General features: G+C 38.4%; 2 long non-coding RNA genes across 2 annotated transcripts; both read left to right on the forward strand.

Annotated features, from left to right (window-relative positions):
• Window positions 1–462: 462 nt before the first annotated feature.
• Window positions 463–4,127, forward strand: LOC130996283 (uncharacterized). The gene is made up of 3 exons (XR_009092479.1): window positions 463–821; window positions 2,773–2,836; window positions 3,351–4,127. It is a non-coding gene; the product is annotated as an uncharacterized LOC130996283 (long non-coding RNA).
• A 7,409-nt stretch (window positions 4,128–11,536) lies between these two features.
• On the forward strand, window positions 11,537–15,565 carry LOC130996279 (uncharacterized). The gene is made up of 3 exons (XR_009092475.1): window positions 11,537–11,916; window positions 14,602–14,665; window positions 15,180–15,565. It is a non-coding gene; the product is annotated as an uncharacterized LOC130996279 (long non-coding RNA).
• The last annotated feature ends 929 nt before the right edge of the window (window positions 15,566–16,494 follow it).

A 16,494-nucleotide genomic window follows, 5' to 3' on the forward strand; every position in this document is an offset into this window, starting at 1 on the left:
AATTTACATGACTGAATGATTATGTGATTTTCGTGACGTGTGTCATTATGACCGAGTTATTATGATTTTTATTCGAGACCTTAGCATTTGGAATTTTGTTTAAGTTTCCAAAGCAAGTATGGTTTATTTTTATCGAGAAATCGAATGATGCCGGTTTATGAAAATTTTTCCGAGCATAATATTTTTTTTAAATTATTTTTTTCTTCCTACGAAGAGGAATATTATATATATGTGAGTGCACTAATATGAGTGCTATAATTATTATTTGGTCACATGAATAATTATGATGTGGTATTTTATTAATGAGTGACTTTACCATAGTTTTGTGATTTTATTTGATCACCTTTCACACACTTTATTTAATTACCCATACCATATGTTATATGCCTAAATTTTGCTAAGTATAGAATTGAGAGAGTAGAGAGTTGAGAGTACATTAGAGAGAGTGTAGAGATTAGTGAGAGGAAAGTGTAGAGATTTGAGAGAGAAAGAAGAGATTAGAGTGAGAAGATGCATTAATTGCATATATTCTCTAAGATTTTCAAATCTTAGCCAAGATCAATTTCATATCTTGCAAATATTTCTCTCACCTTTCCTCCACCCCATTTTCGATCTCTCTCCCTCTCCCTCATCTCTCACTTCACTTTCCTCCATTGTTAGCCATTGATGAAACCTTCGAAGCTTCACCCAAGTATGCCAAACACATAAATCACTACTTAAATCCTCCATAAACACATCCTATTAACTTGAATTCAAGAGAATCCTTAAAGGAAGGCTTCAAGACTAGAGAGAGAAAGTTTGAGTTTTGGTGAAGAACTTGAGTAAGTAATCTCTATATTCATAGATTAGACTTGTATGAGTTTGTATGTGAGTTTATTTGAAGGATTGGAGCAAGAAATCACCCCCCTCCCTTTTTCCTTCAAATTTTCGAAAAAAATGGGTATCTTACCCTTCAAAAATTTTTCTTCTTCTTTCCTTGAATTGAGGTGAGAAAAGTGATCTATGTGATGTTTGGTGATGATTAGCATGTGTTTTGAAAAGCTATGCTTTGTGATGTAAAAATTTGGTTGAGTAAGTTTACCCCAATTTGGGAATTTTTGAGTTGATGATCAAGGTGATGAATTGATGATGTATATGAGTCTATGAGATGTATATGATGGATTAAATTGAGTATATGATGTTGAATGATGTTTTTTGATATGAGTTAGCTTACTAAAATTAGGGCTATGTGTATCTAAGCTCTAATTTATAAATTGATGGTTTATATGTGAGTTAAATGGGTTAAGATTGATAGATATATGATGAGATTAAAGATCCATGTGAGTTTATAAAATTTCTTAGAGTTTAGTTTAATAAAAATTGGGACTTTCTTGTATATATGTCTATTAAGTGTTTTGGCTTAAAATATATGTTTTTAAGCATGATATTAGTGTTTTATTATGTATGATTAAGTCTATTGTTAACTAAGTAAAAATTTGACTTGAGATGGTTTATGAGAATTTTTGAGTTTTTATATTTTTAAGAAGTCGATGATTGATAAAATGTGGTCTATTTTGATCTATGACCATTATGTGAAAGATGTCATGCTTTTGTTGAGAATTTTATGTTGATATATGAGTTTTTCACTAGAGTTAGTTTACATGATAAAAAGGGAAATATATGTGTAAAATGAGTTACATGATGTATGGAGTCAATAATGAATGATTGAGTGTTTTTGAGCATGAGATTGAAAAGAGAATTTGATTGATACGTTGTTGAAACGTTTCCCTTGAGATTTGAGTTAAGATGTAAAAGAGGAGAGTTAATTTGAGTATGATGAGTATTTTAATGTTTTTGAATGTTTTTGAGTGTTATATGTGTTTAAATTGAGTTTTGATTGGTTTTCCTTGAAGGAATGTTGAATTGAGCATTTAAGAGTTTGAGATGAGTTTTTGATGATTTTTCGTAGGCTACTGACCTACTGTGATCGACGGTTTGCCGATGTTAAAAAGCTTTGAAAATTTTACAGAATGTCCCTACATGAGTCTTGAGCACCTCTGTAAAATTTAAAGTCATTTGGACTTGAGTTACTATTTTTATAAAATGCAAAACCAAATCTGCACATTTCTGCCGAGAATTTCAGAGAACAGGGGACAAAGTCATTTATTTCAGTAACTTCCTGTGTGATCTAGCTTTCCAAATTTTTATGGTATCAACCTTACTGTATGGGCTAGATATACACAAAATTTGAGCGCAGTTTGACAACGTTTACTATTTTTGAAAAATCAAACTTTTCGATTGCTCAAAACTGCCGAATATGGTAGACCGTGGTCAAAACGCCATATCTCCCAAACCACTTGGAGTTTCTGACTCTATTTTTTTTTAAATGAAACTAGACTCAAATACCTTTCGTTTGGTATGAGTCTGGAGTCCAGGGGATGTCGGAGTCAGAACGTGTTAAAGTTTGAAGTCGAGTCTGTGTAAAAACAGAACATGTCTTGATGATGTTTGATGGTATTTTCTTATGTGCCTTATGTGATTGTGTTGCCTAAGTGTTTGAATGAGATTAGACGAGTCTTATATGAGAGATGAACCGAGACTTAGAACCATGATTTTCTTGAAACCTATCCTTGGACTTAAGGATTTGAAATGAGTGAAGAGTTTATGTAGAGTTGGTTAAGGAGATAGAATATAATATAGAGCATGAGTTGAGGCATGAGTTTTTGTCGTTGAGTTTCTAATCGGGATTCATTTTATGACATGAACCTTCGATGATGACGATGATCCCTGAAGACACGAGCAGAGCAAGGAAGTAAGTAACTCCACTTTGACGGGAGTTTTTGAGTAAGGTCTTCAGGTGGGCAATATTTTGAGTATAACATATTATCCGAGTTTTCTAAACTGATTTAATGATATAATGATGTTATGAGATTAACAAATGTTTCGAGATAAATGATATTTGAGAACTGTTTGACTTGCCAATTTTTGATGTTGAGCTTGTGTGTTACCCTCTACTGATGAGACGAATTCGGTCCTGCCACAAGCAGGATTTTGTGCACAGAGGTGACTGTGAGCCGTCTTCGGGTCGGCCGGTCACGGTACTTGAGAGGGAGGCCTACTTCTCAGTACCTTTGATGATGAGTAGTGGATGTGGTACATACATGATGAATGTTTAAACTGCGCAGTTACTTATTTATGATGTTGATTATAAAAACTGCATGCACAGATTCATTGATACTAACTTATTTCTGTGTATTGCTGTGATGTGGCAAGCTTCAGACTTATAGCTCTAAGAGCACCTTTCTTGTTTTTCGGCGTTTGCCCACTGAGTATTATATACTCACGCCCTGCATGTATTTCTAAATGTGCAGGCTAAGCGAGGAGTGAGATTGGTCTGGTGCTGGTGGGGAATCGTTAGATGACGTATTTGCTTTATCGTATTTTCTTTTTATCGATAAAGTCCCGATGTGAAGTTACTTTGAATATGAATCAAGTAATATACTCACGGTTATGTGTCTCCATACATGTAACTGGTTCGCCTTTTGCTGCGATACTCTGCATATTATGTTTCCTTATGAAAAATAAGCTATACCTGTTTTGTTTTTGTTCGTGAAATTCCTGATAATTAAAAAGTTATAACGACGTTGACGATTTTACCCTTGGGTTCAATTGATAATATTTTCCTTAGCATGCTTTGATGTGAGCTTCCGCTTGATGTTCGACCTACTCTTCTATTCCTTTATTCTTTAAAAATAGTCGTATCGATACTCGTACCCCACTATCACTAGTGTCGGGATTTCGGGCTGCGACAGGGTGGTATCAGAGCAGGTCATCTGCTCTGAGTCTATTGCTTGACTGAGTTGAACCTTTGATTACTGGTATCTTTTTAACTTGAGTACTAGTCTAATTTGAATTCTTAGGCTAGTTTGAGAGAGTCAGTTTGAAACGAAACCCCAGCACCCCATCTCCTCCGGCTTAACGAGGTAAGAGGTTGATGTTGTTTCTTATTGCTTTTCTGTTAAAAGCTGAGTTTGGGTTACTAATGAGTTATGAATTGTTTTGATGACGGAATTATTTGAGATGATGGAATCTGATATGAGGCAGTTGATGTGGAATATGAGGAGGAATGTTGAGGCTAGTATAGCCGATGCCCCCACCGTACCAAACGAGGACGAGTATGTTGTTGATTGAGATGTACCAAGTAAGTTTCGTCATCCATTTTCTAATGGATATGATGTTTTATATTACAGGATGCCGAGTCATATCGAGACAGCGATGCAGCGATGGTTCAGGGAGTATATCCCGGACGAGGATGACACCTTGGGTGAACTTCTGGCACACTATCACCGACGATGGAGGAGGGCTATTCCCTATGGGATCGATGGCGCGGAGGCCATTACGCTTTTGATTCCACTACTGCCACCTTTGTGGCGAGACTGGGCGACATCTTTAGTGCCCCAGTACGTAGATACTACCTGGTTGGAGGGCATCAGGTACGGAGACCTTAGTGGCTTCATCGCGACGCTGAGCCACCGTTATTTTGCTCATGGCGATCCGCCTTCACCGCCGTATGGAGAGCTAGAGGGACCAGCCCAGGGAAGGGAGCTAGTTGTTGTGCCTCCACCTCTCGAGGAGCCGATTCTGATGGCACCTCTACCCCCAGCTGATCCGATTTCAGTTTCTCTCGAGTCTGATGATCCAGAGCCGATGGTTTTCGAGCCGTACTCACCTGGGATTGAGCGTGATCCGTTTGCGTTTGTATCACTTATTCCTTCTCCCAGTGCTGATTTCCCGCCTTGGGATTTGACACCGGCGACGACACCGTTGCCATTGCCACCTGTTGAGTCGACACAGCCGATTGATTCTACTGAGTCTGGGACGCAGCATGTTCCTTCCGATCCATATCCGAGGGTTGCCCCGCTGCCTGAGCTTGGCACTTTGGCCTTCCAGACGTACATGCACCCGATTCTATATTCACCGTACCGAGACGCTCAGGAGGGAGGATCTCGGCCGGCACGCTCCGATAGTGATGAGGAGGACCCCGATGAGGAGACTCCAGAGATGACGGTCGGCTATGGTTGGACTCAGCCACTGCAGCGTCAGACTACGGCCGATGGAGTTGATACGTGGATACCTATTCCTGAGACACCTGTCTATACTCCGATAGTGGATGAGTCAGATTATGACAGCCCGTATTGATTGAGGCGACGAGCTGGATCTCGAGAGATGATGCCTAGTGATTACGTATGTCTTGTAGACGCGTATATATGTATAGGTGCATAGTTGTTATATATATATATAGGTAGAGGAGCATAGTATAGTGTGTATGTGTGTATAGCCTAGATCTATATATGCTTAGTATGTACGATGCTTGTATAGCCAGAGCATCATTTTGGAGTTAGGACTTTTGTGCATAAGACTTCACTTTTGTAAAAGACCTCGATAGAGAGGCAATTTTCCATATATAGATATATACAAGAGATGTTTATGATTAGTGAGTTTCACTATCTTTAGCAGAGCTTTGAGAATGATGATGATGCTGATGCATGATGAAAAATGAGAAATAGAGATTGATGAGAATTTCGAACGATGATAGACGAGAAATAGACTGGATGAGAGTTTTGAGAACTTTGAGATCACAAATGAGATATAGAAGTGAAATGAGAAACGAGGATTTGTATTTTGTAAAGACGAACGGTTAGTTTAGAGATCGATAGTTATATAACTCTTTTTCCTTTTGTAGTATACCTCCGAAAAGAAGAGGGAACCAAGCATAAACCGAGAAGAAGATGAAGAAGATGAAAAAAAAAAAAGGAACAGAGAAACCAACCGTTGAGATAATACGACGAGAGTTAGAGTTTTCATCGCGATTTAGGGACACGACCCTAATAGGACGAACGTGTTATGGAGACTTCATGGGATGCATAGATACTATTGACCAATAGTACTTTGAAATAGAGGTACTTTCACCGGGACCGCGCGTTTCATCGCTAGAGTAGTCATGAGAGTAGACTTATTGAGTCCCTATCCCGCTTGGTCGTATTTAAATTTTTCTGCATCCAGTTGAACTCCAACAGGAGATGAACTATTTCCTATTGAGAAAATTTTTCCAGATCCACTTTGTTTGAGCCTGAGCCGTTTGTGTTGGAAATCCTTGCCCCTTGCTTTAACAGTGGACAATTTATTCATTTTCCACTTAGTGGATTGTTTCTACCTCCAGTATTGATTTATTTCTATCATATCATATCTCAGTTTTTGTTCTAGATTTTGTTCTAGCTTTTGATCTTGCCTTGATTGTAACTTCTTCATTATCCTTGAAATAGCACTGGCTATTATGGAATCATTCCATTACTTGAGCTCGTCTTGTTCAAAATCAAGCATTTTTATTCATCACATCCTATTACCCTACCACATCCGACAAGAACTAGGAATGTCTAGGTAACTAGGATGGTATAACAAGAAGAGTGTTTGGAAGAAACACGATATGTGGGAGCAGCCATAGAATATAATTATTACGGGACGAGCATAACTTTTCGATTATGGATTTTCTTATATTAGCCAAGTATGCAACAAGCTAACAAATTCGAGGACGAGAAGGAGTGATGCTAAGCCAGAATAGGCAATAGCAGGTTCAAGAAGATCGAGATGATGGGTTAGAGCAGATAATGTTTTCCACGATAGTAGACTGAGATGACGACTAGTATAGATGTAGCATCGTCGTAATAATAGGGGATGTTTTATTTTCGTTACGCCCCGCAATTAGTAAGAGTTCTCGAAAGAGAAAATTTTCTTATATGTCTATATGACGATGACCAGAGAGAGTCTCTAAGCTTGAGTAGAGTTTTGAGCTAATGTTGCATTGATAGACATGAAATATGTCTTTGACGATGAGTTATGAGAATTGAGAAAATAGTATGATGTTGAGTAAGAGTCTTATGATTCGTGAGTTATGAGAATTAGTTCTAAGGTTGATATATGTTCCCTTAGACTTTTACCGAGAAAGAGAAACCGATCAAAGAAAAAAATAGAGTTGATGATATGAGATAAGGCAATAAAACCGTAGCTGAATACGAACGTCAGTTTCACGACTTGGTTCGGTATGCCACATATCGAGAAGAGATGAACGAGAAGATGTCAGTTTTGTTTCGATCAGGTTTGAGACAAGAGGTACGAGACGATGTAACGAGTCAGAGAGCGGTTATGTGTACTGAAGCATTAAATAGAGCGTTGGATATAGAACTGGTCATACAGCCAAAGAACGTAATTTAAGCTTCAGCACCCCGAACGAATTTGAGCACGAAAATGTGCAATCCATCCTTTCCTGGATGCGGGCAAGAAGAAAAGAGAAAATGGGACGACCGAAGTCAAGATCCCAAAAAGCCGTGGCAGAGTCAGAATGCGCCACCACAATATCAGAACTGAGACAAACAGCCTTATGTTGGCCCAGCTGCCCCAGCAGCAGTTTTTCAAGGACCGCGAGGGTTATCGCTTTGTCGAAGAGCAATAAATTACATCTGAGAAAATGCAAGATGAGACAGAATAGCTGTTACACCTGTGGAAGGGTCGGACACTACTCGCATCAGTGTCCGAATCGTCAGCAAAGTGGAAGCGAAAGACGACCGATACAGTTTCGACCGCAACTCAAAGCAATGGAGGGAATCTACCGCTATTTCCACCACAGCGACAACAGCCAGCCTATTGACCGCGTCAGTCAGGAAGGCAACTACCAGCCCCGCAGGCGAATCGACTGCATCGTCGTGGGCATATCAACCACATCGCCAGAAACTGTTCGCGCTTGAGTAGGAAGCACCGGACAAGAATAGAGGAAATTCGTTAGATTTAGGCGAGTTGAAAGATGTGCCCATAGTATGTTTGTTCGACACTGAACATAGAGCTTGCTCCACAACCTCTACAGAGTAGCCACACCATAGGCAGAATTATTACGGTTTTATCCGTATGCACTAACTTAGAATTTAAGTTAGAATCGATTAAGCTCGAGATTAGAAATCTGAGACTGATGCATATGTGGTACTTGGATATAAATGTGAGGAATGGACTGGTTAGAAGAAAATCGTGCGAAGATACAATGCACGGAGAGACGAATATATTTTCAGCCATTTGGCCGAGAACCAATTTCCTTCATTGGTATTGAGAGAAAATGGAAGAAGACGCCGATCATCTCGGCACTGTAAGCAAGAAATCTCTTGCGAAGAAAAGATACAACCGCGTACGTTGTATATCTGAACCAGAGAGACGAATCTAAGATAAACGTGGATGATGTGCCAGTTGTACGAGAGCATAAAGACGTTTTTCCCGAGACTCTACCGGGATTACCCTAGGCCGAAAGCTTGAGTTTACGATCGATTTAGAGCCTAGCGTTGTACCCACGTCGAGAGCAACGTATAGAATGACCCCGCTGAGTTGTAAGAGTTGAAGCTGCAACTACAAGAACTTCTAGATATGGGTTTCTTTCGACCCAGTGTTTTTCCGTGGAAGAGCACCAGTTCTTTCTGTTAAAAGAAGGATGGAAGCTTGAGGTTGTGTTTCGTTTATCGAGAGCTGAACAAAGTAACGTTGAAGAATCAATATCCGTTACCCCGGATCGATGATCTGTTCGATCAACCACGAGGAGCAAGCACCTTTTTACAGATTGACTTGAGGATGGGATACTATCAGCTGAAATTACGATCGGAAGATATTTCCGAAGACGGCATCGCGTATGCAATATGGCATTACTATAAACTCAAAGATGTTTGGAAGAAATGCCTTTCGGTTTGACAAATGCACCAACTGTGTTCATGAATCACATGAACCGCATTTTTTTTCACGAATACCTAGACAAGTTCGTGATAGTCTTTATAGACGATATCTTGATTTACTCGAAGAGTAAACGAGAACGCAAAGAGCGTATGATGATCGTGTTAGAAAGATTACGAGCTGAAAAGCTTTAAGCGAGGTTAGCAAATGAAAGTTCTGGCCTGAAGAAGTTAATTTTCTCGGCCATATTGTTTCTGCGAGAGGAATTAAAGTGGACCCAGCGAAAGTCCAAGCGGTACAGGAGCGGAGATCGCCAACCACACCGCACGAGATTCACAGTTTTCTGAGGTTAGCAGGGTATTATCGACGTTTTATTGAGGGCTTTTCAGAAATCGCCAAGCCATTGACGCACCTGCTAAAGAAAGAAGTCAAGTCCGTCAGACGGACGAATGTGAGCGAAGTTTTCAAGAGCTGAAAAAGAGGCTCACAATAGCCCCAGTGTTAGCTATTCCAAAAGCGGATCAAGAGTATGCAGTTTATATTGATGCATCGAGAAATGGTCCAAGATGTGCACTGATGCAAGAGTGAAGAGTTATAGCGTATGCTTCGCAACAACTGAGATCACACGAGATGAGTTATCCGACGCATGATTTAAAATTAGCAGCCGTAGTGCATGCTTTGAAGATCTGGAGACACCATTCCTATGGAGCACGGTGTGAGATATACACCGATCATGAGAGTCTCAAATATTTCTTTGAGCAAAAAGATCTGAACATACGACGAAGAAGATGGCTAGAGTTGATGAAGGACTACGATTGTGGAATAAATTATCACCCTGGGAAGGCTAACGTAGTAATTGACGCGTTGAGCAGAAAGAATCAGGGAGAGTTAGGATTTCTCCTTACTCGAGAAGAGAACCTAATCGAGGAATTCGAGAAGATGAATTTGGAGGTAGTAATACCACCACCAACGACAGAAATGATAATTTCTGCACTGAACGTTATACCTGACTTATGATCGAGAATAGTCATAGCTCAAAGACAGAATGAGAAGATGGAAAGATTGCGAATGAAGATTCGAACCGAGAAAGTAGAGAGTTATCAGGACGCGGCAGATAATGCCATTTTTGTTTAAAGAGAACGACTGTGTGTGCCTGATAAAGAAGAATTGAAGAATGAAATCACGAGCGAAGCTCATGATACCCCTTACACCGCACATGCGAAAAGTTTAAATACGTGCCAAGACTGAAACGACGCTTTGATAGGAGAATAAGAAGCGAGAGATGGCATCATTCGTAGAAGGATGTTTAACGTGTTAACACGTGAAGGCGCCACTTTGGCAACCTTATACAATTATACCTATTAGAGACTTCCACAATAGAAGTGAGACCACTTAGCCATGAATTATGGTATCGATTAGCAAAATCGAGAAAAGAAAACTCAACAATTGAGTAATTGTGAATAGATTCTGTTGATGATAGAAACGATGATTATGTGAGTTTTTCCCTATCTCGGGGAGCATGTTATTTTTGAGTTAACAAGAACTCAAACCGAGATATATAGGACCTTATGATATGTATTAGAGTAAATAGGCCATGTAGCCTATAAACTAGCGTTGCCTCTGAGCTTCGCGAACGTCCATGACGTTTTCCATGTTTCTCAATTGAGAAAGTTCGTGTTTAATCCAAAACACGTCATCTATCAAGAAGAAGTGTCCCTGGAACCAGTTTTGAGCTACGAAGAGATAGACCTGATGCTATACTGGACTGGAAGATCCAATAATCGAGGGACGAATCGATTCCTTTGATGAAAATCCAATGGAGATATTATAGTCAAAAAGAATCAACATGGGAAGTTGAAGAGAAGATGAAAGAGAAGTACCCAGAGCTTTTTCCCGAAGAAGAATAACTCAAATTTCGGGACGAAATTTTTTTTTAGGGGGGTAGGATGTAACACCCCGTACTTTTCCTCATGTTGTGAGATAGTGTCTTAACACTAATAAGAGTACCGAGATGTCGAATTACGAGACTTTTTTTTTATGAGCAGATAAGACGGATTGTCTTTTAAATAGAGATACGAGTGAATAAACCGATGATGGAATTAGAGTGATGAGATTTGAGAAATGAGTTGAGATAGAGATGCTGATTGATTTTAAGCTGAGATTTTATTTCCAACTACCGGGAATAGAGTTACCGGATACTGATTTATTAGAGATTGACTGTCCTATTAAGAAAAATAGGAATACTGAGTTGGAAATAGAGTCGAGGAAGAAAGAGTGAGAAACCTTGATATATAGAGTCGGTCAGAGAGACGCCTAGCTTATTTGAGCCTGCCGACTATTTTGATGTAATGTTATGTGAATTTACATGACTGAATGATTATGTGATTTTCGTGACGTGTGTCATTATGACCGAGTTATTATGATTTTTATTCGAGACCTTAGCATTTGGAATTTTGTTTAAGTTTCCAAAGCAAGTATGGTTTATTTTTATCGAGAAATCGAATGATGCCGGTTTATGAAAATTTTTCCGAGCATAATATTTTTTTTAAATTATTTTTTTCTTCCTACGAAGAGGAATATTATATATATGTGAGTGCACTAATATGAGTGCTATAATTATTATTTTGGTCACATGAATAATTATGATGTGGTATTTTATTAATGAGTGACTTTACCATAGTTTTGTGATTTTATTTGATCACCTTTCACACACTTTATTTAATTACCCATACCATATGTTATATGCCTAAATTTTGCTAAGTATAGAATTGAGAGAGTAGAGAGTTGAGAGTACATTAGAGAGAGTGTAGAGATTAGTGAGAGGAAAGTGTAGAGATTTGAGAGAGAAAGAAGAGATTAGAGTGAGAAGATGCATTAATTGCATATATTCTCTAAGATTTTCAAATCTTAGCCAAGATCAATTTCATATCTTGCAAATATTTCTCTCACCTTTCCTCCACCCCATTTTCGATCTCTCTCCCTCTCCCTCATCTCTCACTTCACTTTCCTCCATTGTTAGCCATTGATGAAACCTTCGAAGCTTCACCCAAGTATGCCAAACACATAAATCACTACTTAAATCCTCCATAAACACATCCTATTAACTTGAATTCAAGAGAATCCTTGAAGGAAGGCTTCAAGACTAGAGAGAGAAAGTTTGAGTTTTGGTGAAGAACTTGAGTAAGTAATCTCTATATTCATAGATTAGACTTGTATGAGTTTGTATGTGAGTTTATTTGAAGGATTGGAGCAAGAAATCACCCCCTCCCTTTTTCCTTCAAATTTTCGAAAAAAATGGGTATCTTACCCTTCAAAAATTTTTCTTCTTCTTTCCTTGAATTGAGGTGAGAAAAGTGATCTATGTGATGTTTGGTGATGATTAGCATGTGTTTTGAAAAGCTATGCTTTGTGATGTACAAATTTGCTTGAGTAAGTTTACCCCAATTTGGGAATTTTTGAGTTGATGATCAAGGTGATGAATTGATGATGTATATGAGTCTATGAGATGTATATGATGGATTAAATTGAGTATATGATGTTGAATGATGTTTTTGATATGAGTTAGCTTACTAAAATTAGGGCTATGTGTATCTAAGCTCTAATTTATAAATTGATGGTTTATATGTGAGTTAAATGGGTTAAGATTGATAGATATATGATGAGATTAAAGATCCATGTGAGTTTATAAAAGAAACAATCCACCCAAATGGCCATAATGAAGAATAAAAATCAAATTTTGTCCACCATTTGAAAAAACACAAATTTTGGCCATTTTTATTGATTTGGACGCTTTTGCCCTTAATGAGGCGGACTGGGTAGGATCAGACACGCGGGTCGCGTGCCGGGTCGGGTTAGGCACTTATGGCACTATTAGTGCCATAAGTGCCAAGATGGCACTTATGGCACTAATAGTGCCATAAGTGCCATAAGTGCACACTTCCCCCTAGGATTTAGATATTCCATTTAGGGTTTAGATTATTCATTTGGGGTTTAGATGTTCCATTTAGGGTTTAGATTATCCATTTAGGGTTTAGATGTTCCATTTAGGGTTTAAATGATGTTGTTGTTTCTGTATTTGTGCTGATGACCATTTTACTTAGTTTTATTTTGAATTTCGTTGGCACTTATGGCACTAATAGTGCCATAAGTGCCAAAATGACTATTTTACTTGGTTTTATTTTGAATTTTCGATGGCACTTATGGCACTATTAGTGCCATAAGTGCCATCTTGGCACTTATGGCACTAATAGTGCCATAAGTGCCTAACCCGACCCGGCACGCGACCCGCGTGTCTGACCCTACTCAGTCCGCCCAATTAAGGGCAAAAGCGTCCCAAAGCTATAAAAATGGCCAAAATTTGTGTTTTTTCAATGTGTGGCCATAAATTGTGTTTTATGCTTCATTTTGGCTACTTCAAAATTTTACTCTTTATAAAATTTCTTAGAGTTTAGTTTAATAAAAATTGGGACTTTCTTGTATATATGTCTATTAAGTGTTTTGGCTTAAAATATATGTTTTTAAGCATGATATTAGTGTTTTATTATGTATGATTAAGTCTATTGTTAACTAAGTAAAAATTTGACTTGAGATGGTTTATGAGAATTTTTGAGTTTTCATATTTTTAAGAAGTCGATGATTGATAAAATGTGGTCTATTTTGATCTATGACCATTATGTGAAAGATGTCATGCTTTTGTTGAGAATTTTATGTTGATATATGAGTTTTTCACTAGAGTTAGTTTACATGATAAAAAGGGAAATATATGTGTAAAATGAGTTACATGATGTATGGAGTCAATAATGAATGATTGAGTGTTTTTGAGCATGAGATTGAAAAGAGAATTTGATTGATACGTTGTTGAAACGTTTCCCTTGAGATTTGAGTTAAGATGTAAAAGAGGAGAGTTAATTTGAGTATGATGAGTATTTTAATGTTTTTGAGTGTTATATGTGTTTAAATTGAGTTTTGATTGGTTTTCCTTGAAGGAATGTTGAATTGAGCATTTAAGAGTTTGAGATGAGTTTTTGATGATTTTTCGTAGGCTACTGACCTACTGTGATCGACGGTTTGCCGATGTCAAAAAGCTTTGAAAATTTTACAGAATGTCCCTACATGAGTCTTGAGCACCTCTGTAAAATTTCAAGTCATTTGGACTTGATGTACTATTTTTATAAAATGCAAAACCAAATCTGCACATTTCTGCCGAGAATTTCAGAGAACAGGGGACAAAGTCATTTATTTCAGTAACTTCCTGTGTGATCTAGCTTTCCAAATTTTTATGGTATCAACCTTACTGTATGGGCTAGATATCCACCAAATTTGAGCGCAGTTTGACAACGTTTACTATTTTTGAAAAATCAAACTTTTCCATTGCTCAAAACTGCCGAATATGGTAGACCGTGGTAAAAACGCCATATCTCCCAAACCACTTGGAGTTTCTGACTCTATTTTTTTTTAAATGAAACTAGACTCAAATACCTTTCTTTTGGTATGAGTCTGGAGTCCAGGGGATGTCGGAGTCAGAACGTGTTAAAGTTTGAAGTCGAGTCTGTGTAAAAACAGAACATGTCTTGATGATGTTTGATGGTATTTTCTTATGTGCCTTATGTGATTGTGTTGCCTAAGTGTTTGAATGAGATTAGACGAGTCTTATATGAGAGATGAACCGAGACTTAGAACCATGATTTTCTTGAAACCTATCCTTGGACTTAAGGATTTGAAATGAGTGAAGAGTTTATGTAGAGTTGGTTAAGGAGATAGAATATAATATAGAGCATGAGTTGAGGCATGAGTTTTTGTCGTTGAGTTTCTAATCGGGATTCATTTTATGACATGAACCTTCGATGATGACGATGATCCCTGAAGACACGAGCAGAGCAAGGAAGTAAGTAACTCCACTTTGACGGGAGTTTTTGAGTAAGGTCTTCAGGTGGGCAATATTTTGAGTATAACATATTATCCGAGTTTTCTAAACTGATTTAATGATATAATGATGTTATGAGATTAACAAATGTTTCGAGATAAATGATATTTGAGAACTGTTTGACTTGCCAATTTTTGATGTTGAGCTTGTGTGTTACCCTCTACTGATGAGACGAATTCGGTCCTGCCACAAGCAGGATTTTGTGCACAGAGGTGACTGTGAGCCGTCTTCGGGTCGGCCGGTCACGGTACTTGAGAGGGAGGCCTACTTCTCAGTACCTTTGATGATGAGTAGTGGATGTGGTACATACATGATGAATGTTTAAACTGCGCAGTTACTTATTTATGATGTTGATTATAAAAACTGCATGCACAGATTCATTGATACTAACTTATTTCTGTGTATTGCTGTGATGTGGCAAGCTTCAGACTTATAGCTCTAAGAGCACCTTTCTTGTTTTTCGGCGTTTGCCCACTGAGTATTATATACTCACGCCCTGCATGTATTTCTAAATGTGCAGGCTAAGCGAGGAGTGAGATTGGTCTGGTGCTGGTGGGGAATCGTTAGATGACGTATTTGCTTTATCGTATTTTCTTTTTATCGATAAAGTCCCGATGTGAAGTTACTTTGAATATGAATCAAGTAATATACTCACGGTTATGTGTCTCCATACATGTAACTGGTTCGCCTTTTGCTGCGATACTCTGCATATTATGTTTCCTTATGAAAAATAAGCTATACCTGTTTTGTTTTTGTTCGTGAAATTCCTGATAATTAAAAAGTTATAACGACGTTGACGATTTTACCCTTGGGTTCAATTGATAATATTTTCCTTAGCATGCTTTGATGTGAGCTTCCGCTTGATGTTCGACCTACTCTTCTATTCCTTTATTCTTTAAAAATAGTCGTATCGATACTCGTACCCCACTATCACTAGTGTCGGGATTTCGGGCTGCGACATTTTTGAAGAGGAAAGTATAGCTCCTCCTTCTTGAACCAAGCTTTCAACCTCAATCAAGCTTGTGATATAAAAATATATGTAGATTTCAGTTTGATTTTGTAGATGATTATGGTGATGTATTAGCTTGTGCAGTTTTTTACTTACTCACTAATGGTGGTGGATGAAGAAAGTTGGCAGAGAAGAGAGAGGGAGGGGACGGCTACTATGAGGGATGAAAGAGAAATGATATGTTTTATTTAATCCCATTTACTCAGCCACCAAGTATAGAATATAGAACACATGCTTAATTATCCACTTGCATAAAATATCTTATCCACTTGGTTTGTTTTATCCACTTGCTTTGACTCCCCTGTCTAAAGTAAGTTCTGCACACTAATCTTGGTGACAGAGCTGTGAAAACTCGGCAGACAGAGCTGCTTTAGCTCGGTTTCAGCTCTGCTATCAGAGTAAAGCAGAGCTCGATTCAGCTCTGCTGTCAGAGCAGAGCACGGTTTCAGCTCTGCTACCAAAGCAGAGCTCGATTCAGCTCTACTGCCAGAGCAGAGCTCGATTTCAGCTCTGCTATCAAAGCAGAGCTCGATTCAGCTCTGCTGTCAGAGCAGAGCTTGGTTTCAGCTCTGCTACCAGAGCAGAGCTCGGTTTCAGCTCTGCTGCCAGAGCAGAGCTCAGCTCAACTTCAACTCTGCTTGCAGAGCAAAGTTGGCTCAAGTTCAGCTCTGCTACCAGAGCAGAGCTCGGCTATGCCAGAGCTACTACAAACTATCAAAAGAAAAGAAATTTTAACTTCATCCTTGTTCAACCAGCATCTCTATAAATCCTTATTCTCTCAAAGTATTTCATTCACTAGTTCCATCATCAAAATATAACTGTTGGG

This window comes from Salvia miltiorrhiza, chromosome 7 (assembly GCF_028751815.1).
Source record: "Salvia miltiorrhiza cultivar Shanhuang (shh) chromosome 7, IMPLAD_Smil_shh, whole genome shotgun sequence".
Classification (NCBI taxonomy): domain Eukaryota; kingdom Viridiplantae; phylum Streptophyta; class Magnoliopsida; order Lamiales; family Lamiaceae; genus Salvia; species Salvia miltiorrhiza.